The sequence below is a fragment of the Mustela nivalis genome (assembly GCF_964662115.1).
Source record: "Mustela nivalis genome assembly, chromosome: 1".
Taxonomy (NCBI): domain Eukaryota; kingdom Metazoa; phylum Chordata; class Mammalia; order Carnivora; family Mustelidae; genus Mustela; species Mustela nivalis.
Genome location: NC_139020.1, coordinates 88,582,791 through 88,601,988, shown reverse-complemented (window position 1 = coordinate 88,601,988; position 19,198 = coordinate 88,582,791). Strand labels below are relative to the sequence as shown.

Sequence of the window (19,198 nt, the reverse complement as noted above, 5' to 3'; positions counted from 1 at the left end):
TTTGGAATATTGGAAGACTATAGTCATCCATTTGTTTAGTGACTTTTCCAAACTGTTTTTGCAAAGACAGTATTCTTTGTCATGTGAGGTCAGTGAAGCCTCAATTTCTTAGTCATACTTAGGTAGTACTTTCTCAGGTATGCCCTTGATAAGAAAGAGCTTGACCGGGGGGGGGGGGCAGTAACAAAAATACAAAAAGTAAAAAAAAAAAAAAAAAAAAAAGAAAGAAACAAAACTACCAATAAAACAACAAAAAACAAGCTCCCATCTTTTCTCAGACTGTACAGATTACCTTTATTCTAGCATATTTCTTCACCACTTAGCCAGGCTTGCACTGAGCATAAAGTGAAGGCCAAGGTAAAAACTTATCTCTTCCCTGGTCTTTTCTGAGCATGCATATAGACCTGGGCATTCATGAGGTTTTCTAAATTTCCCTATATACTCAGGTGTTTTTGAATGCCCTAATTTCTCCAAGAATCTCCCCTCACTTTTCTTCCCAGGTTTAGCTGATCTAGTGTATATCTTAATCCTAAACATCACATAAGTCATTAAGTTTGCCTGCCAGCATTTTTTAAGCAGTGATTTTCACTTCTGGATTGAGTTACAAGTTAGGCAAAATAAAGCTGAGCACCTTGCATTAGTCCCTTGGGTAGTTCTTAGACAAGTTAGTCTATATACAGTAATTTTTAAATAAGACTGGTTATGTTTCCTCCAATACCAGGAATCAGGGTTGGACACTGGAAATACAGTCTATAGCCAGTTCAAGGCTGCTGCACACTGGAAGTGGGATGGACAAAATGGAAGTGCAAATGGAAGTACCCAGAGCTTTCCTACTTTTCATGATTCTGTGCTTGCTTGGTTGCTGTAAATCTCTATCTTCCAGAACTCTCACAAAGTTGGTTCTGACAGCATCTCCATTTAAAAACATATATATATATTTAAAAACATATATATACATATATATATATATATATATATATATATATATATATGCTTTTTATGGGAGATGAGAGTATTGAGCTGCCTATTCTATCATTCTTCTGATGTCATTGTCCAACGTATTAATCTATTATATATGTTTTCGGGCAAAACAGTAGCCTCATACACAACAATTTCTTTACTTGGTGATGCTATTTTGACAATTTTGTGAGTATATTGTGAGGCTAATAACTTCAGACATTTAATACTATCTTACTTTTCCTCATTCAGGCATTCCAATTCCTCACACCTCCTGACATGTCACATAAGACAGTGAATTCAAAAAAATAATACAAAGTACTTTGAAATTTATAAGCATGTTATGAACTTTCAATATGTGTGTGTATGGTTGCTATCATTTCTCATTAGGTTTTACTCAGAAGCAACTAACAAACATACCTATTTTTTAATAATTAGTTCTTCTAATGGTGTTACGATAGGTATAGAAGATAATTTGAATATGTTATTTAAAACTTTTTGAGAAGACTAAATATGTTAGTATCAGTTATATCTTTTAAGGAAAATATCATTGTTCATAACATAATAATGTATTTTTACTTAATTTGGATATTTCCATATATCTATCCAACTGAAAATAAGTTTTCTTTTTAATCATATTTCTGAACCAAACAAAAAAGAAAGGAAATGTGGTGAGTTCTTTGACTGAAAAGCACTCAGTTCTTTACTGCATCAGTCTGAAAGTATCAAAGGGGCAGGTGTCAGAGCACGATTTCAATAGGAAAAATAAAAATAGAGCCTAAGCCTTTGTGACAGATGTCAAGCATGCTGACAACTGTTAAAAGAAAAATCATTTTCCTGATCCTGTGTAAGGAGACAGCTTGTAAGATTAAAGATGTATCTCTTTATCTATGTGTTTGGCAGATCGTTTCCACTGAATAGGACATGAAAGGTACTTCAGTTGGAGAAAAGGACACCAGGAATTTTTATCATCTTGGCCACACAAAGGGTATAATGAAAAGTCAGAAAGTGAAGAAATATAAAAAATAAGAAAAACCCCAAGCTGACTTGTATTTTCTGTATGGTATTAAGTCCCAAATATTACAATGGTAAATTCTTCCTGGATTAAAAATTCATAGAACACTCAAGTAGTAAAGACATAAGTGACCAAATAATGAATGGCATATAATAAATGTTTAATAATTGCTAAATGACTGCTTAAACAGATGAATTTGATAATCTAACAACATTTGTTTATAACTCATTTCTCACTTTTGTCTCTCTTGTCATCCAAAACATAGTACTTGGTGGCAATTTTATGAAATTCTATATATATGCTTTTAGTTAATTTTAGTTATGCCAATAATTTTGTGTTTATTCACCGATAAAAATTTAAAATATTAGAGTAAGATAAAATCAGCAATGTCTTCTAGATCTCAGTTGAACTCCCTCTCTCACCTTTCTACATTTTTCTTTCCATTTACACAACTTTTGTATGCCTTAACAAATACAAAATTAATAGAATATCAGGTAACAGTTTGTTTATCATGAATTAAATTTTAACAGTCCTCCTTAGCAATGTTTTCCTAGTAGTACCCATAGAGCTACACACATATACATAGTATTCCATAATATGGATTAATTAGAGCTTGCTTATCTGTATCCATAGTGATGCATAGTAAGTATTCAATTTTTGTGGTGCTGCAAACTTCTACCTTAGATATTCTATACATTCTCCTTGTGAATGTTGAGTATTCCTTAATGTAAAAACTGACAAGTAGAAATATTGGATAACTAGAAATATGCATTTAAAACTTAAACTTATCTCATTTTGTATACATTTTTTCATGTACTTTATTTTTATTTTTATTATAATTAACTACTATAACTGTTATTAAATATTATGAACACTTACCAACTCTTCTGATATTCCATATCTATTAAAAATGTACATAACTTCAGATAAGAAGTTAGAGCACCAATAAACATTATTCATTCCCAACCTTTCTTCTCACGTTTTCTCTTACATAAATTAGCTAACTCAGGAAGAAATATCTACAAACTATACCTTGAATATCTTTTATAACTTTTTCTGTTCTGTTAGCGTTTTTCCTCTTCTCTATTCACTTGCATCATATATTTCTTAAAGATTGTTTTGAGGTCACAACTTATCTGATGGTGTCTGAGTCTCATAAATAACTTGTTTTTCTATCCTGAGTCCTCTCTTACAAGTGTGTAAATCTTGACTTCCTAAAAGTCAGGCATAGTACTGTATATATGATCAATATATTTTTTAAAGATTTATTTATTTATTTTATTTATTTATTTTATATAGAGAGAGAACACATGGGAAGGGGCAGGAGGGTCAGGGAGAGAGGAAGAGAGAGATTCTCAAGTAGAATCTCTGATGAGTGTGGAGTCTGATTTAGAGCTTGATCTCATAACCCTAAGATCATGACCTGAGCCAAAATCAAGAGTCAGACACTCAACTGACTGAGACGCCCAGGCACCCCTATGATCAATATATTTTGATTAAATATAGTTTAATAATATATATTATGCCAAAGTAGCTTTAAAACCAAAAGCATTTAGTTGGCCCAGTTTTTATTGGTTCCATTTATAAATATACCTTGAAGTATTTAAAGATGTAATATCAAGTTCATTTCATATTTTGACAAATCTATAATTGAAAAGATTTGAGAATATAGAAATTAGTTATTTTTGTAAATAACTATTGAAAAATATATTATTTAATTGTGTAATCATAAAAGTCAATATGTATTTTCAATGTCCAACTTCTGTTTTTGTGACTTAAATCCACTACTTCTGGTCTAAATGCCAGGAAGGACTTATGAAAGCCAGCTAATAGTGTATATGTTCTATATTGGAAAAATGCTAAATATTCCCACCATTATGGTCCCCAATCTTTTATTCTTTCAAGGTGGAGATTATTCCTTATGCTAATCTTTAACCTTTCAGAATTATCCATATACAATGAACAAACTAAATATCATAAGCACTTTCAGTGGAAGTTAGCCTTTGTGAATCATACACTGCTATTCTCAAAGTCTTAACTATCATGTTTGCTTTGGATTTAGCTATAGTGACCACCTGTAGGTTTAAACTTATTGTAAGTAAAATGGAACTTTTCAGTACACAGTTACTTCCTCAAATTAGCCATTTTTATTGATATTTAAAGCACAGAATACAATGACTAGAGAAATCACTGTAAGCAATTATGCTGATACATATATTGGAAAAGTTTTGCATAAAAGGTCACATTAATAAAGCGGTTCTTTTGTGTTTTTTTAACCATTTATTTTGTGGGCACAGACATGTACTTATTCATTTGCAATAGCAATATTCATGTGTACTCTCTTATTACACCAGAAGAATAGATTAAATATTTATTAAAGAAGAATCATATTATACTTGGATTTCTCATGTTCTATTTATCCATTTGGTGCATTTATAAAACAGACTTTTTATTCATGCACCAAATCTCCAGTACCTTTATATATTTGCAATTGATGCAACACCCAACAATGTCTTTTAATCCTTAGGTATGTGTTATAGACCAAATTGCATCCCCTCAAAATTTATATGTTTAAGTTGTAACCCCTAGTACCTCAGAATGTGACTGTATTTTGAGATATGATTTTTTAGGAGTAAATTAAAATGAGGTTATCCGTGTGGGGGCTAAATCAATAGGCCCGGTGTCTTCATAATAAGAGATAACGACAAAGGCACATACAGATGAAAGATGATATGAGGACACAAGGAGAAGATAGTCATCTACAAGGTGAAGAAAAAAGCCTCAGAAGAAACCCAAACTTGATCTCAGAATTGTAGCCTACAGAATTGTAAGAAAATAAATTTTGATTGTTTAAGTCACCTGTGATATTTGTGATATTTGTCATGGCCCTCTTAGCAAGTATTACAGTGTGCAATTAAAAAATTATGCAATAAAGCTATGACAGATGGACTAAAGTGGTATAGGAATAGAATAATTTCATACTAAATGTATTTTTAAATGTACCTTTATCATATAATATAAGACTTTTTTAGTACTACAATTAATACATATAAAACTTCTTAGAATATGACATAATTTTACAAGGGACAATTTCAACAATAAAAAATAATATGCCACTCTACAATTGATTTGTCCATATATAATACCAACTTAAATATGGGTTATTCTTATTACAGACTGTATATGTTTGATACTCATATTATACAAAATGAAGAAGATACAAAAGCTAGTCAAAATTAAATAATAACAATCTTATATAGTGGCAGAAGTTTTATATTGCTTCCTTTCCTTCCAATCTTTGTCTGCCTATTTAATTACAAATTTTTCATTCTTACATTATTTCCTTATTAGAAATCTCAGTCCTTCTTTTTCCTCTAGACAACTAAACTATGGATCTTATTTCATGGACAATATTGAAGAAGGTGAAAGAGAATTTAAGCACGTCTCCATTACTACAAATTATTTATATCTGTATGCACACATTTCTTCTCCATTCCAGTTTCTGTGGATGAATCATGGTTGCTTCTAAGAAAACTTGTCTATTTGCTATAACTTATGTATTTTTTTTAAGATGACACTGACATACTTCAGCAAGTTTTCCTTTTACTTCTATAATATTAGTTTTCTTCTGTATGGGCTCATTCACATCAGAGTAAAAAATGCTCCAAATTCTCACCAAAAAAGAAAAAGAAAAAACTCTTCCTTAACCTTAATATTCCTCCACATGTTGCTCCTAAATATATGCAAAGAGCTTTCTATACACAGATCTTCCACTTATTTAGCTCCCACTATTTCTTGAATCCATTATCATCAGGATTTTATGCCCACTAAGGCAATAGCTCATTTTTAATTGAATATCTGCATTTATTCCTTAAACAAGTACTTATTCAGCATTCATTATTTTCAAGAAAACATGGACATGAGGATATAGCAGTAAGTTAAATAGATCAAATCTCTGTCCTCCATGAGATGAAAAGTGTTTTTTTACTGTTACGAACAGAAATCAGACAGCAGGAAAAATAAGGGCTATAGAATCTGCTACTTCCAGTATATTGCGTGACTCTAGCATTGGCGTCACCTGGAAGCCCATGAGAAATGCAGAATATCAGCCCTCATGCCATTCAGAAATAGAACTTGCATTTTGTCAAGATCCCCAGGCAACAAAAATATGCATTAATGTTTAAGGAGCACTGGAAAACTAATAGAGGACACCTACTGGGAAAATATATAATAGAGCTCTTTAATAATTTAAAGGTCAGTACTTATCAATTATTTTAATCCATGATAGTTTCAGTGCTGTCTTGGTTTAGTGTTATTTAGTGGCTTGCATTATAAATTCCTCTATTAAGATTTCTTTTAGCTGCAAGAAATAGAAAGTCCAGCACCACAGATATCAAAGTTATTGCTGCTCTTTTAGGTCCTCAATAGCATCATTGATGTTTCTCTTATTAAGTATTCAGTAATGTTGCAAGATGGCTTTCACCTTTAAGATGGAAAAGAGAAATGGGATATACCAGGCATGGTTTTCTTTTAACCAAAAAAGTAGAAGCTTTCCCAAAAGCATCTTCATCCCCAAACTTACCTGCTATTTATTATGCACTAAAACAGTAATTTGGCTACCACTAGAAGCAAAGGCAATCAAGAAAGTGGGTATATATGGCTCTCTAGGTAATACAGAGGAAAGTAGTAAGAAACATGATTAAAATATTTTTGGAGTAGAAAAGCAATAGTGTCTGCCACAATATAATAGATTCAGTGTGTTTTTAAACTATAGACAATAGCAGTAACAATAACTATCTTCTACTACAACTTCCACCAGTATACCTCATATCTTCATACCACTTTCATTTAAAGAAAAAATGAAAGATTTATTTATATGTTTGAGAGTTAGAGTTTGCACACCCATGGGGGAAGGGAGCATGGGGAGAGAAAGAGAAGCTGACTCCTTGCTGAACAGGGAGCCTGGAATCAGGATCTGAGCTGAAGGCAGAGCTGAAGACACTTAACCGACTGAGCTCCCAGAAACTCCGCCATATTTCTTTCAGAATCATCACTGTAGTTGCTGCTGCTGCTGCTGCTTGTTATTATTGTTGTTGTTGTTGTTGTTGTTATTTCCAATTAGCCAGCATAGAATACATCATTAGTTTTTGATGTAGTGTTCAACAATTCATTAGTTGCATGTAATATCCATCACTGTAGATTCTAAGTAGATAATCTCAGAAACTACTGAGTATCTCCTAATACTCGGGTAATTCCTGGTAGTTATGTCACATGCTAGAGGCAAAAACTCCATATAAACAATATGTTTTTCATGTTTAAAGTAAAGTAAAGAAAATGCATTTGTGGTGGACTGCCTCTTCTTTTCTGGTTTTGAAGAAGCTTGCTGACATGTTTTGAAGTATCTTAGGAAAACTCCATTTGATAGCCAGCAAGCAATTGATGCCCTCAGACTGAAGGCTGCAAGGCTAACATTACGATTACAGACTTACAGAGGACCCAGCCACACCATGCCCAGTTCCTGACCACAGAAACAGTGAGATACTAAATGTGTATTGCTTTACGGTTTGTTCGTGCTAATGCTTTACACAGTAATAGCTAAGTAATACACACATTGAATGTTTTAAAACTATACTTTGATATATTTGTCTATGAATAATACGTATAAAGTCTTTTTATGAAAATGTATTTATTTTGTCTATTATTTTAAAAATAGAACCATATCATTACAAAATATCTCAGAACTCATCATAACTTTTCTACTATGAATAGAACCTTGCTCCTATTAGACTCTAGAAGTTACTGTTTTACAAAGGGACTCACAAATTGGAACCCTGCCTATGTGTGTTTGTGTGCATGTGGAAGGTTTCTTCCAATGAGGCTTTCAAAAGCATGTCACATGGCTCCTTATTTGGAGATATATCATCGTAGTGATACGTATTTTATTTTATTTTTTTTAAGATTTTATTTATTTATTTGACAGAAAGATAGAGAGAGAGCATAAGTAAGCAGAGCAGCAGGCAGAGGGAGATTGAGAAGCAGGCTCTCCGCTAAGCAGGGGGCCCAACGAGGTGTTCATTCCCAAGACCTTGAATCATGACCTGAGCAGAAGGCAGCCACTTAATCAACTGAGCCACCCTGGCGCCCCGTGATATGCATTTTAATTCAAATCTAAAATCAATAGAAATTTGAAAATGCACAATATATGCTTGGTAATTAAAAGGGTAAGTTTAAAAAATGATAAATGTGTAGTGTGTCACATGGTTCAGAGTAAGTGAACATTTGGTAGATGCTTCCCCCCAGTAGTTGTTTCATTAAATTTGTGTTTTTAAGAGATTATGATTTTTAATGTTGTATAATTACTTTCAATTAGTAAGCTGTTACAATGAACCTGTCAATTTTATTTTTGTTCCACATAAGAAAGTATTCATTCTCCTGTACCAAGATTCAAACCATTTAAATTGCAAAGCTTAGTTTGATGTTTTTTAAAGTCACCTATTCTAATTAGTTAAGTCCTTAGCACTATCACTGTTACATTTATTCAGCAGAGAGTACAAAGGAAATCTTCTCAAAGCAGAGAACTTTAGTGGCCTCAGGGAAGTGTGAACCATAAAGACAATGAGAATAAAAATAAACAAAACAATATTCAGACTGTTATATTGTATCTGTTTTAAAAATAGCTATTCCCAGAAGGAGAAAGGACTAGAATTTTTATATGTGGGATATAATTTAGGAAATTCAATACTTCTAGTTTTCCATAACCTCATTACTTTCTTTAAATTATTTTATGGCAAGAATTCACTATATACACTCATGCTAAATATCAATAAAATACATTTTTGAGCAATGAACAAATAAAGTTTAGTTTATTAGCCAATAGACTCATCTATTATATTTATATCAGAAAGTTAGCTATTCCTGCCAAAGCTTAAAATGCAATCCTGCTTTTGACACTATCTTCATTTATAATTGTGACACCAACGTCTCTCATAAAAAGTATTCAAACCACTTGGAATTTCTCACCAGCATCTATTTACCTCACTATGAAAGTTTCTTTGAGAGCAGTGGCCATCACTATCATGTGGATCCTTATATTTCTAAACTAACAAAGTGGAGGCTCCATAAATACTTGTTGAATGTAAAAATTCTCTCAGACTAGTAGGATTCAAATGCTAAATGAGAACTTTCATCATAAATCTGAATTCATAAATTATTAAATTGGTTCTTTAGTTAATTATTTCTATAGATATCTAATTTAGCTTCCCAAGAAAGCTTAAAAGCTTATGCACCATTCTATAATTAACATATAACATTTTAATTGTGAATTTTGAAATTCATACACATTTTGAACAAGCAAAGCAGCATATTATGGGAACAAAGTAGAGAGGTCCAAACTATGAGGAGCCATTGGTTAAAGTGGGCAGGGGGTCATTATCATTAGACCATTTAAGCAATAATAAGCCTATTGATTTCAGTCTGCTTTTTATCATCACCATGTGTTACCAATTCTAAACAATGTCAGTGATAAAATTTTCTTCTATGGTAGACCACTTCTATAGCCCTTGCCTTGGTAAGTTACTGAAGAAGACATCGCTAACGATTGTTGCATACTTCGTCTATGGAAAGTTATCTGCATAACATTCCTGAAGTGTGAACTTTTCAATCAGGAACAAACATGCATCATCTCAAGTCATGAACAAATAGTTTTAATTAGGAAATTATGAAAAGGCAAAACCAAAAAAATGAAATAAATAGGAGTAAGTAATCAATAAGCAGAAAATTTTGGAATGTAGTTATTTAAAGAAAGAAAAACTACACCTTTTATACAACATATGCAATATAATGGTTTGAAATATTTTTAGCATATGAATATTAAATCTAGTATACTTTTTTGTAGCTTTCTGTTTTGCTTATTTATTTTTAACTATTATTTTTCACCCAGTGGATATTTTTGTCTTAATCTGAAAAATATTTTGTAAAAAATAACAGAAATATCAAAGTATAAATATGAGACATTACTAATACTCTACAGCACTAGCTTTAGAAGCTATTGAGTAGCTCTTGGACTATTTTTTTTTTAATATCAACTTACTATCTCCGAGTATGTTTATCAATTTACTACTTATACCAAGCAACTATGATTGTTTTTATCTTTCACAAGTACACCCATTGCAATGACCCATTCTCAACCACATCAAAAGTTCTATTATGTTTTTGTGTGTACGTATTCGTTTCTTCACCTGGCCAGAAACACACTGAGAGTATTCTGTATTGCTCTTGAGGACTGGCATAATGCAGTGCATATTGTTGAATACATATTTACTGAATGACTGCAAAAAAAAAAAAAAAGTAACACATGCTCATAGTGTAAGTAGTAAAAGTAGAAAATAAACATAATAAAAATGGAGAAAATGAAAGTCACAAAACCTCTCACCACACAGAAATAAACTTTCTTATGCATGCTAGTACATATCATTCAGACTTTATATAGCTATACATTTGTTATAAAAGGATTCAGGATATAGATACTATTTCATAAACTGTTTTAAAAATGTAACATATTATTCCATAGGGAATAAAGTTCAATAATCACACTCAATGATGATATGTTATTCCATTGTAAATATGAGCTTCACACATTAAACTCATCTCAGGAAACATTATTTTTGCCTTTTTAAGCAGTACATACTCCACAAAAGTATATTTGTATGCAAATTATATTCATTTTGATTTTTTAGTATAAATTCTTAAGTTTGACTTTTCATAGCCAAGGGTAGTTCAAGAATTACCATCACCTAAGATTTTGCACTTCCCAAATTATTATATTCATTTTGATTTTAAGTATAAATTCTTAAGGTTGACTTTTCATAGCAAAGGGTATGTATTTTACATATGAAATTTTATGGTCATTTTGCACATATAGGCACCTAACATTCAGGCAATTTTCTTTTTTTTTTTTTTTTTTAAGATTTTATTTATTTTTGTGAGAGAGAGAGAGAAGAGCACACATGAGCAGAGGGGAGGGGCAGAGCAAGAAGCAGACTCTCCACTGAGTAGGGAGCATGATGCAGGACTTGATCCCCGGACCCCAGGATCACGACCTGAGCCGAAGGCAGATGCATGACCAACTGACTGAACCACCCAGATACCCAACTCTCAGATTTTCAAGGGACTGGGGAAATACTTGAGTCACAAAGGGAGTAAGGAATAAAGTTAGTTTTAAAATGTTTAAATAAGGCAACAAAATCAAAATAATTATGTTAAAAGATAACATTGTCACTTTAAGTTATTACATCTAATATTGTTAAAATGTCTCCTTGAAGACACACTTTGCTGCTTAAATTTTCTTCATAAGAAATTTTAAGTAGGCATGGTTGTCATAAGAAAATCAGAAACAAGCATATAATTATACTCCATGCAGGCAAGCCATTTTATAAGCAACATTTTAAAATTATTCAAATATTTATAGCAAAAATACAATTAAAATAAACGTGGGTATATTTTGATTTGTTTGTTATATTATTGAATATATTTGATGTAGAGTGGGATCTTGAACAGTGAGATTGATTATGGTCTACAACGTCTTTATAAAAGCCCAAGGCTTGTAGATTTTTAAGACTGTGATATATATTGGTATCATAAATTTGTGTCAATTTGTGTTTTTTTTTTAAATTGTTGACACATGCAAAATTAGTGGGATGAATTTCAGGCTGTACTCTACCCAGACTTCTCTTCAGGAAATGGAAATTTTGAAGTTCACTTACATGTGAAGGAGCAGTATCTTTTTTCGATAATATACTGTTGATAATGAAACAACATACTCCCTTTCAGAAGGATGATGGTAGCTATCTAATAAAATATTAACATTTCATCTAACTGATACTATTTAAAAGGTATTTAAAAACACCATGTGCAACTTCAAACAACAAAGAGAATAAAGAGGTAAGAGGATGAGGAGACAAAGTTTAATTTGTCAAATCTGAATAAATCTGAGGTCCCACTCCAACTTTTAAAGAGAGCATAATGTATTTGATTCAATATAATATAATAGTGAGTGCATAAGATAATTATAACAGCAACCCACAAGTAACTCATTAATTTCTTTGACATATCAATTATTTTCTTTTCTCTTCTATCAATGCTAGATCCAAGGAGACCTGAAAGAGAAATAATGCCAGCACCGTACTTCAGGGGTAGAAATAGCAAATGCTTATCCAGGAGCAAGGTGATGGAGTGAAAGAGATAAGACAACCCACCAGAAGTGCAAACTGATGCACCTGCTGCATGAATGGTGAGGACTCGGTTAAATACATGCCAATTTACTTAAAAGCAAACAATGACTTTGTTTAATACTTTGAATGAGATTTAAATACTTTTCTCTGGCTCTGACTATATCTGCAATGTCGATTGGAACTAATGTTCTGCTCACAACTTTCCAGCTATATTGCATGTTTCATGCATCTTTGCCTTTATTACTATATCTGGAAATCTATTCTTCACCTTTCCTATGTAATGAACACTTTCCTCTTACATACTGTATGGGTCACTTCTAATAAAACTCTTAATATTTCTCTATTCATTACTCTATCCCATTGCATGAAATATATATTTCAGTCAAAGCATCCAAGTCAGGGTTTCTTACCCTTAGAGCTATGAACAATTTGGATGAGATAAATCTTGTTTTGGAGGATTATCCTGCGTGTTGTAATGTCTAACAACATCTCTGGCCTCTACTAACACCCATGCTAGCAGCATCCTACCAAGTTCCAACAAACAAAAATATCTCCAGACATTGTTAAAAAGTTCCAAGAGACAAAGTAACCTCAGATTTAAATAACTGATCCAGGCTTATTATTCTTTATTGCACTTATTTACTTAGAAACACATATTATCCCCTCTCTGGTACTCTCTGCTACTCTCTCAGTAAGAGCAAACAACACCATGACTGACTCATCTCTATAACACCTATCTATGCCTATCCCAGGACCGAACTCATAGAGAGAAGTGTATATAACATAAAATGAATTTAGCCTTAAGTTGTATTGGCTTTTGAAGGTGCCTAGATAATTCTTCTCCAGGAATCACTATCACTGAAGGACACCTAAGATTTTGCACCTCCTGTGGAAGCCTGTCTCCTATGACTTGTTGATGTCAAAGGCCTAGACACTGGGACTCATTTCAGGTCATGTCTCAGAGGTTCTCAGCTCCTGAATTCATTGAGGGATTGGCTGGCCCCTTTATCAGGGCTGCATCACAGTTCACCCTGTGTTCCTACACCCTTATGTCATTTTCAAGTGCACTACCTGATAACCCTCCTGCACACATCTGTAGAGAACCTGGCCTGCAAAGGTAGCCCCTTCCACTGATAGCTTCCAGATGCTGTTTGTCCTCCTGACTCTGAAGGTGATTATTGAAAGGAAACATTAGGAAATAAGCCATCAATTTTCATGTCAATAGAAAGATATAAAATACCCTTCTTAGAAAAAAATACTTTTATTGAATATTGGGTATTAGAATTTTCAACGTTAGGGAGAAATTATTACTAATTAGAAGGAAAAAAAAATTCCCCTATTTATACAGTTAAGTCAAAGTAGTTCCTTAACTGTGTTGAGTAAAATATTTACTTTATTACACAAGTTGCTTTTTTTCCCAGTTGATTAATAATGTATAATTTTAGTCTGAGATGACAATGAAAGAGAAAGAGAAGAAAAAGAAAAGAAAAGAGAAGAAAAAAAAGGAGAAAGGAGAAAAGAACAGGACAAGGGAAAAAAGTGCACCAGCCAGAATTCCTGAGTTTAGCCAAAATCCAACACTGTAAGATATTTTAAAAAATAAAACTAAGTCACAAATATTAATATCCATACTACACACTCTGGTTATATCTTAATTATCATCACAAGTTGGTTTCAATGCTGCATGTAACATAAAATCTCTGCCTTCATTTATTTTTCTAATTTTGGAGTCACTCTTTGGTAGTTTTGACACATATTTTTATAATGCTTATTTTTAATTTTAAAAATATATTTCTGTAGTGAAAAAAATTAATATCCATCAATATTAAATAGCAAAATTAACATTAGGAAGTGTCACAATAATTGCAAACCAGAAAAAGAATACAGAGTTGGGAATGATCAAATGCAGTGGAAATTTGTTGTTGAATATTTTAGGGATGAACTATTGCATGAAATCATATTTACTATTGTTACTATTGTTCATATTTACTACTCACACTCACCAAACTAATACAAGAAAATGTGTATAAAGGATAACCAATACAAGAAAATTAGACGTATTTGTTAATGCCAGCATTATATAAGGGATTTTATTACCATTATTTTTATGGTTTTGCTTTATAATTTATTGATTTTTTCCTATACCACTTCTACACTGTATTGCAGCAAGAAACTGGCTCATTTTCAGACATAATGAGTTTTATCTATTCTAATTATTATGATCTACTATCAAGATAGTCAAAACAGAAGAAAATTTCATCCAAATTTTGGTGACAGCACATTGTATTTATCTAGACAAATTTATTTCTCTTTAAATTTTGGTTTCAATGAGTTTTCAGCGACAGAGTTAAATATATTTAATCTTCTTGGAGAGACATGAGCTTTTGGTCTTTCTTCCAACTCTAGAGAATAACTGTACTAATCTTGGAATTGATTCTCTAACTCTTCCCCATACATACCCACACCCACCCACTCTCTCTCTTACACACACACACACACACACACACAACACACACACACACTCACAGGACTACATTTACTGCTTAACATTTTCATCAAAGTAAGTAAAGTCCAAATAGACTCAAATCCTTTGCTCTCCAAGAGATCATAGATATCTCCTTGCTATTCTCCTTCTGACATATTATTTCTCGACTTCTCTCACGCATACACACACCCTCTTGATTTTCCTCACTCTACCTCATTTGCTCTCAGGGTCCTTCTCAGCCTCTTTCTCCATCGCACACTGCCTCCTACTGGTGCTCTTGCTCTCACAACCTAGTGTTTCAAGCTCCGGCCTGAGGACATCTGGCTCCCTCTTGTCTGTCCTTGTAAACACCCTCGCCTACTCAGGCCAGCACACTGGGAATCTCCTTACTCTCTGCTTCTCTCTCATTCCATCCATACTGCCTGCTCTCTCAGCCCTTCTGAACCTCCTTCCCTTCCACTCTCGTGCCCTTAAGCCCTCTCCTGAGCTCTCATGTTCAGCCCCACACCCTCTCTGGTTCTCTCTCTATCTCTCCCTCTCTTTCTCCCCCTCCTCTTCCTCTTTCCTCATACATCCACTCTTCTTAGGCAAAGGAAGAGATGTTCAGAAACCCCTCCTGGAAAACCCAGTCAGCTTTTTTTTTTTCTTGAGAGCATGGGATGTTTTGTTTATGCCAGCAAGTTGCTGACAGCAATACAATCTGGAGGAAGAAGGCCTTTCCTAGGGTTTGAACCCTCAGTTTAACAGAGACTGCTTTAGGACAGAAGACACAATCATACTAACAAAAAGTAGTAGTAGTATATACAATTTGTCTTCTTTTGTTTGTTTTTGGTGTGCATAGCTTCTATGACCCACAATATTTAATATATATATACATATATATGTGTGTGTATATATATATACATATATATGTATATGTTTGTGTGTGTGTGTGTGTATATAATACATACACATGTGTGAGTGTGTATATATATAATTCTGGAAAAATAAGTATCAAAAAACATTTGAATCTCCATCATCTTAGTGCCATGATTTTTATATACCTTTAACAAAAGCAGTTCAACCTCATGTCACAGAATTAAGGTTTATAGAAAGGATAAACACAATTTACCTAATTATTGTTCTATCAAAAGGCCATAAAGAAAACTAAAACATCATTTCCATTAAAGACAGAGAGAGAGAGAGCGGTTGAAAGGATGGGATGCCTGGGTGGCTCAGTTGGTTAAACATCAGTCTTCCCCTTCGGTTCCAATCCCAGGGTCCTGGGATTGAGCCCCACATCTGGCTCCCTGCTCAGTGGGGAGTCTGCTTCTCCCTCTGCCTGCTGCTCCCTTTGCTTGTGCTCTCTCTTTCTCTGTCTCTTTCTGTATCTCTCTGGTAAATAAATAAAGTCTTAAAAGTCTTAAAGGGAAGTAATTTTTTTCAGCTAACATCTTTATTTTTTTAACTTACTGTATTTCAATTATAGTGTATCACTAGTTTCAGTTTAGTTTTAGTTCAGTAACTCATCAGTTGCACGTAATACCCAGTGTTCAGTACATTATGTGCTCTCCTTAATGCCCATCACCCAGGTACCTTGTTCCCTACCCACCAAGAGGAAAGTAACTTAATTTTAATATTCATGATTTATTACTAGCTTTTGCTTGTTAGCTGATGTTGGCATAGTGGCTGATCATCTATACTAAAACTACCAGCATTTATTTATTTATTTTACTTTTTTTTTTTTTTTTTAATTATGTTATGTTAGTCGCCATACAGTACTTCATTAGTTTTTGATGCAGTGTTCCATGATTCATTATTTGAGTGTAACACCCAGTGCTCACTGCAATATGTGCTCTCCTAAATACCCATCCCCGGGCTAACCCTCCCACCACCCCCTCTGAAGCCCTCAGTTTGTTTCCCAGAATCCATAGTCTCTCATGGTTGTCTCCACCAGCTTTTCTGATAGAATTAGTCATTTACTTCCCAAGATGTGGAATTTTACATATCTTGGAATTCTACACGTTATTTTATTTTAGATACATTTTTCTACAGTAAAGTTATTTTTTGTTTGCTTTCCTATTATAATGACAAATTTATGTTTTCTTAAAGATTGTCTGTCTCTAGATCAAGTGTTTCATAAAATATTTGTTTATAATGCATCATACCTAAAACCAAAACTATGTGTCTTTATAGGTGGTTATCCAGAAGGCAAAAAGCCAAATAACTTGCAAGGGGTCTGTGGTAGCAGTAGTACAAATGTTAACTACAGTTAATAGATAATTTTGATTTTATATCTACCATGCATATACTACAACTCAGATTTACTTTTTCATAAGTCTTTTTTTTTAATTTTTTTTATTTTTTATAAACATATATTTTTATCCCCAGGGCTACAGGTCTGTGAATCGCCAGGTTTACACACTTCACAGCACTCACCACAGCACATACCCTCCCCAATGTCCATAACCCCATCCCCCTTCTCCCAACCGCCCTCCCCCCAGCAACCCTCAGTTTGTTTTGTGCGATTAAGAGTCACTTATGGGAGGGAGACAAATAATAAGTCTTTTAATATAAAGCATGACAACATTTTCCAAGGAAGGCTAAATTCCATCCCCTTTATTCTGTCTGCTTTAGAATTAGTCCTATGAGGTCTTTCAGAAAGTAGTTCTTTTAAAAAAACAAAATGAATCAATAAACAAAGAGCAAAATCAGACCTATAAATAAATACAGACAACTCATTTGCCAGAGGGAAGGGGTGTGGGCAGATGGCAAAATGGGTGAAGGGGAATGGGAGATACAGGCTTCCAGTTATGGAGTAACTGGAAGTCATGGTAATAAGTCATGGTAATAAAAGGTACAGAATAGAGAATATAGTCAATGATATCACAAAAGCATTATATGGTGACAGATGGTAGCTACTCTGGGGGTGAGCATAACATAGTACAAAGAGATGTTGAATTACTATTTTGTATACCTGAAACTAATGTAATATTGTCAACTATACTCAAATGAAAAAATTAAGTAAGTTTTTAAAATTATTGTTGCTGGCAATATTAAGTAATTTCAGCCATTTAAAAATATACACAGAAAGATCTAGTTGAGAAACACATTTTAATGAAGAATTAATACTGGAACAGTTGGTTGACTTCCCAATGGCTTCTTTCTGCATTCTGTTGCATTCATTTGTTTCCTTCCTGAGTCTAAAGGTGAGAGACCGAGAAGAAGAGGTTGAATGAAGCAGCATGTATATTTTAAAGGTTTGCCAATCTTCACAATTAGAATTTACCATTATGTTTCAAGAATAAGCAAGTAGGGTTAGGGTGGCTGGGTTATGGACATTGAGGAGGGTATGTGCTATGGTGAGTGCTGTGAAATGTGTAAGCCTGATGATTCACAGACTTGTACCTCTGGGTCAAATAATATGTTATATGTTAAAAAAAAAAAAAAAAAGAATAAGCAAGAAATATGAAGATACCCAGCAAAATTATATTGAAGATACCAGCTGAATTATTTCCACATGACTTTCTGATTCCAAAATTAATTGGTGTGATAATTTTTGATTCCACAAAATTGATTGGTATGATAACACCCAAAATATATTTTTTATTTGTGTCTTTTATGTGGAATAAAGAAAATTGAGAGATATTTCAAAATCAAAGGTCTTGCTTTGATGAGATATAACCTATGTTGGGAATAAAATGAAGATACTGCACTCATTTAGAAAAACAATTTATGACAACAATTCTAGATTTTTAAAAATACATAAAAATAGTCACAAATTCATCAGTTTATAACAACTTTTTAGTCTGCTTTGGCTAATGTTCTGAAATATACCATAGTTATTACAAGGGTGTAGTGTAGATTGCAGAGCCATGTCTCAATGAATTTCTCAACACTTAATGTCTAAAAAATCAGCTATATTTGCACATACTGTGCTCTTTCTAAACCTGTGCCTCCCAACAAATCTCTTTCTTTCTTCTTTTTTTAGTTTATATTCATAACATTTTAATATCAAATGTACAAAATTTTTTCCCAGCTACATATCCACTCACCCTTTTATGCTGTTATTGCCACAAATTATTTCTTTTTTTAATTTAATTTTTTTCAGTGTTCCAAGATTCATTGTTTATGCACCATGCCCAGTGCTCTCTCTTTCTTGCTTGCTTTTTCTGTCTCTCACCCACTATGTGATAAAGAAATTCTGATGAGAAAAATGGTATAGATCTGAATTTAGATGGAAATTTTAGCAATGTAGCTGGTATATTCTTCCAAAAACATAATGTTAAATACAGAATTTGTAAACAACCAGGGCTTTTTCTTTTTTATGCTCTTGGTCAGCCTAATGAAGAATAGAATGTTCAGACTGATGTCTAGCTGACTACTTAGTATTTACTACCCTCCTAAGTGTCCAAAATTCACTCTTTCCAATATACTTACAATTTTGTCTTTTTAATCTTGTATGCATCTTATAAATCATGTTTTGCCTTTTTTATGAAAATGGTCCATATATTAATTTCCTTTTTTACAGTT

General features: G+C 33.1%; 1 long non-coding RNA gene across 1 annotated transcript in view; it reads left to right on the top strand.

The window, feature by feature from the left end:
* The window catches only part of LOC309871739, a 173,611-nt gene that overhangs the window by 72,968 nt on the left and 81,445 nt on the right, over positions 1-19,198 (top strand). Inside the window, exon 3 of the long non-coding RNA XR_014315462.1 lies at positions 12,115-12,260. This is a non-coding gene — a long non-coding RNA (uncharacterized lncRNA). The remainder of the gene's footprint in view (positions 1-12,114; positions 12,261-19,198) is intronic.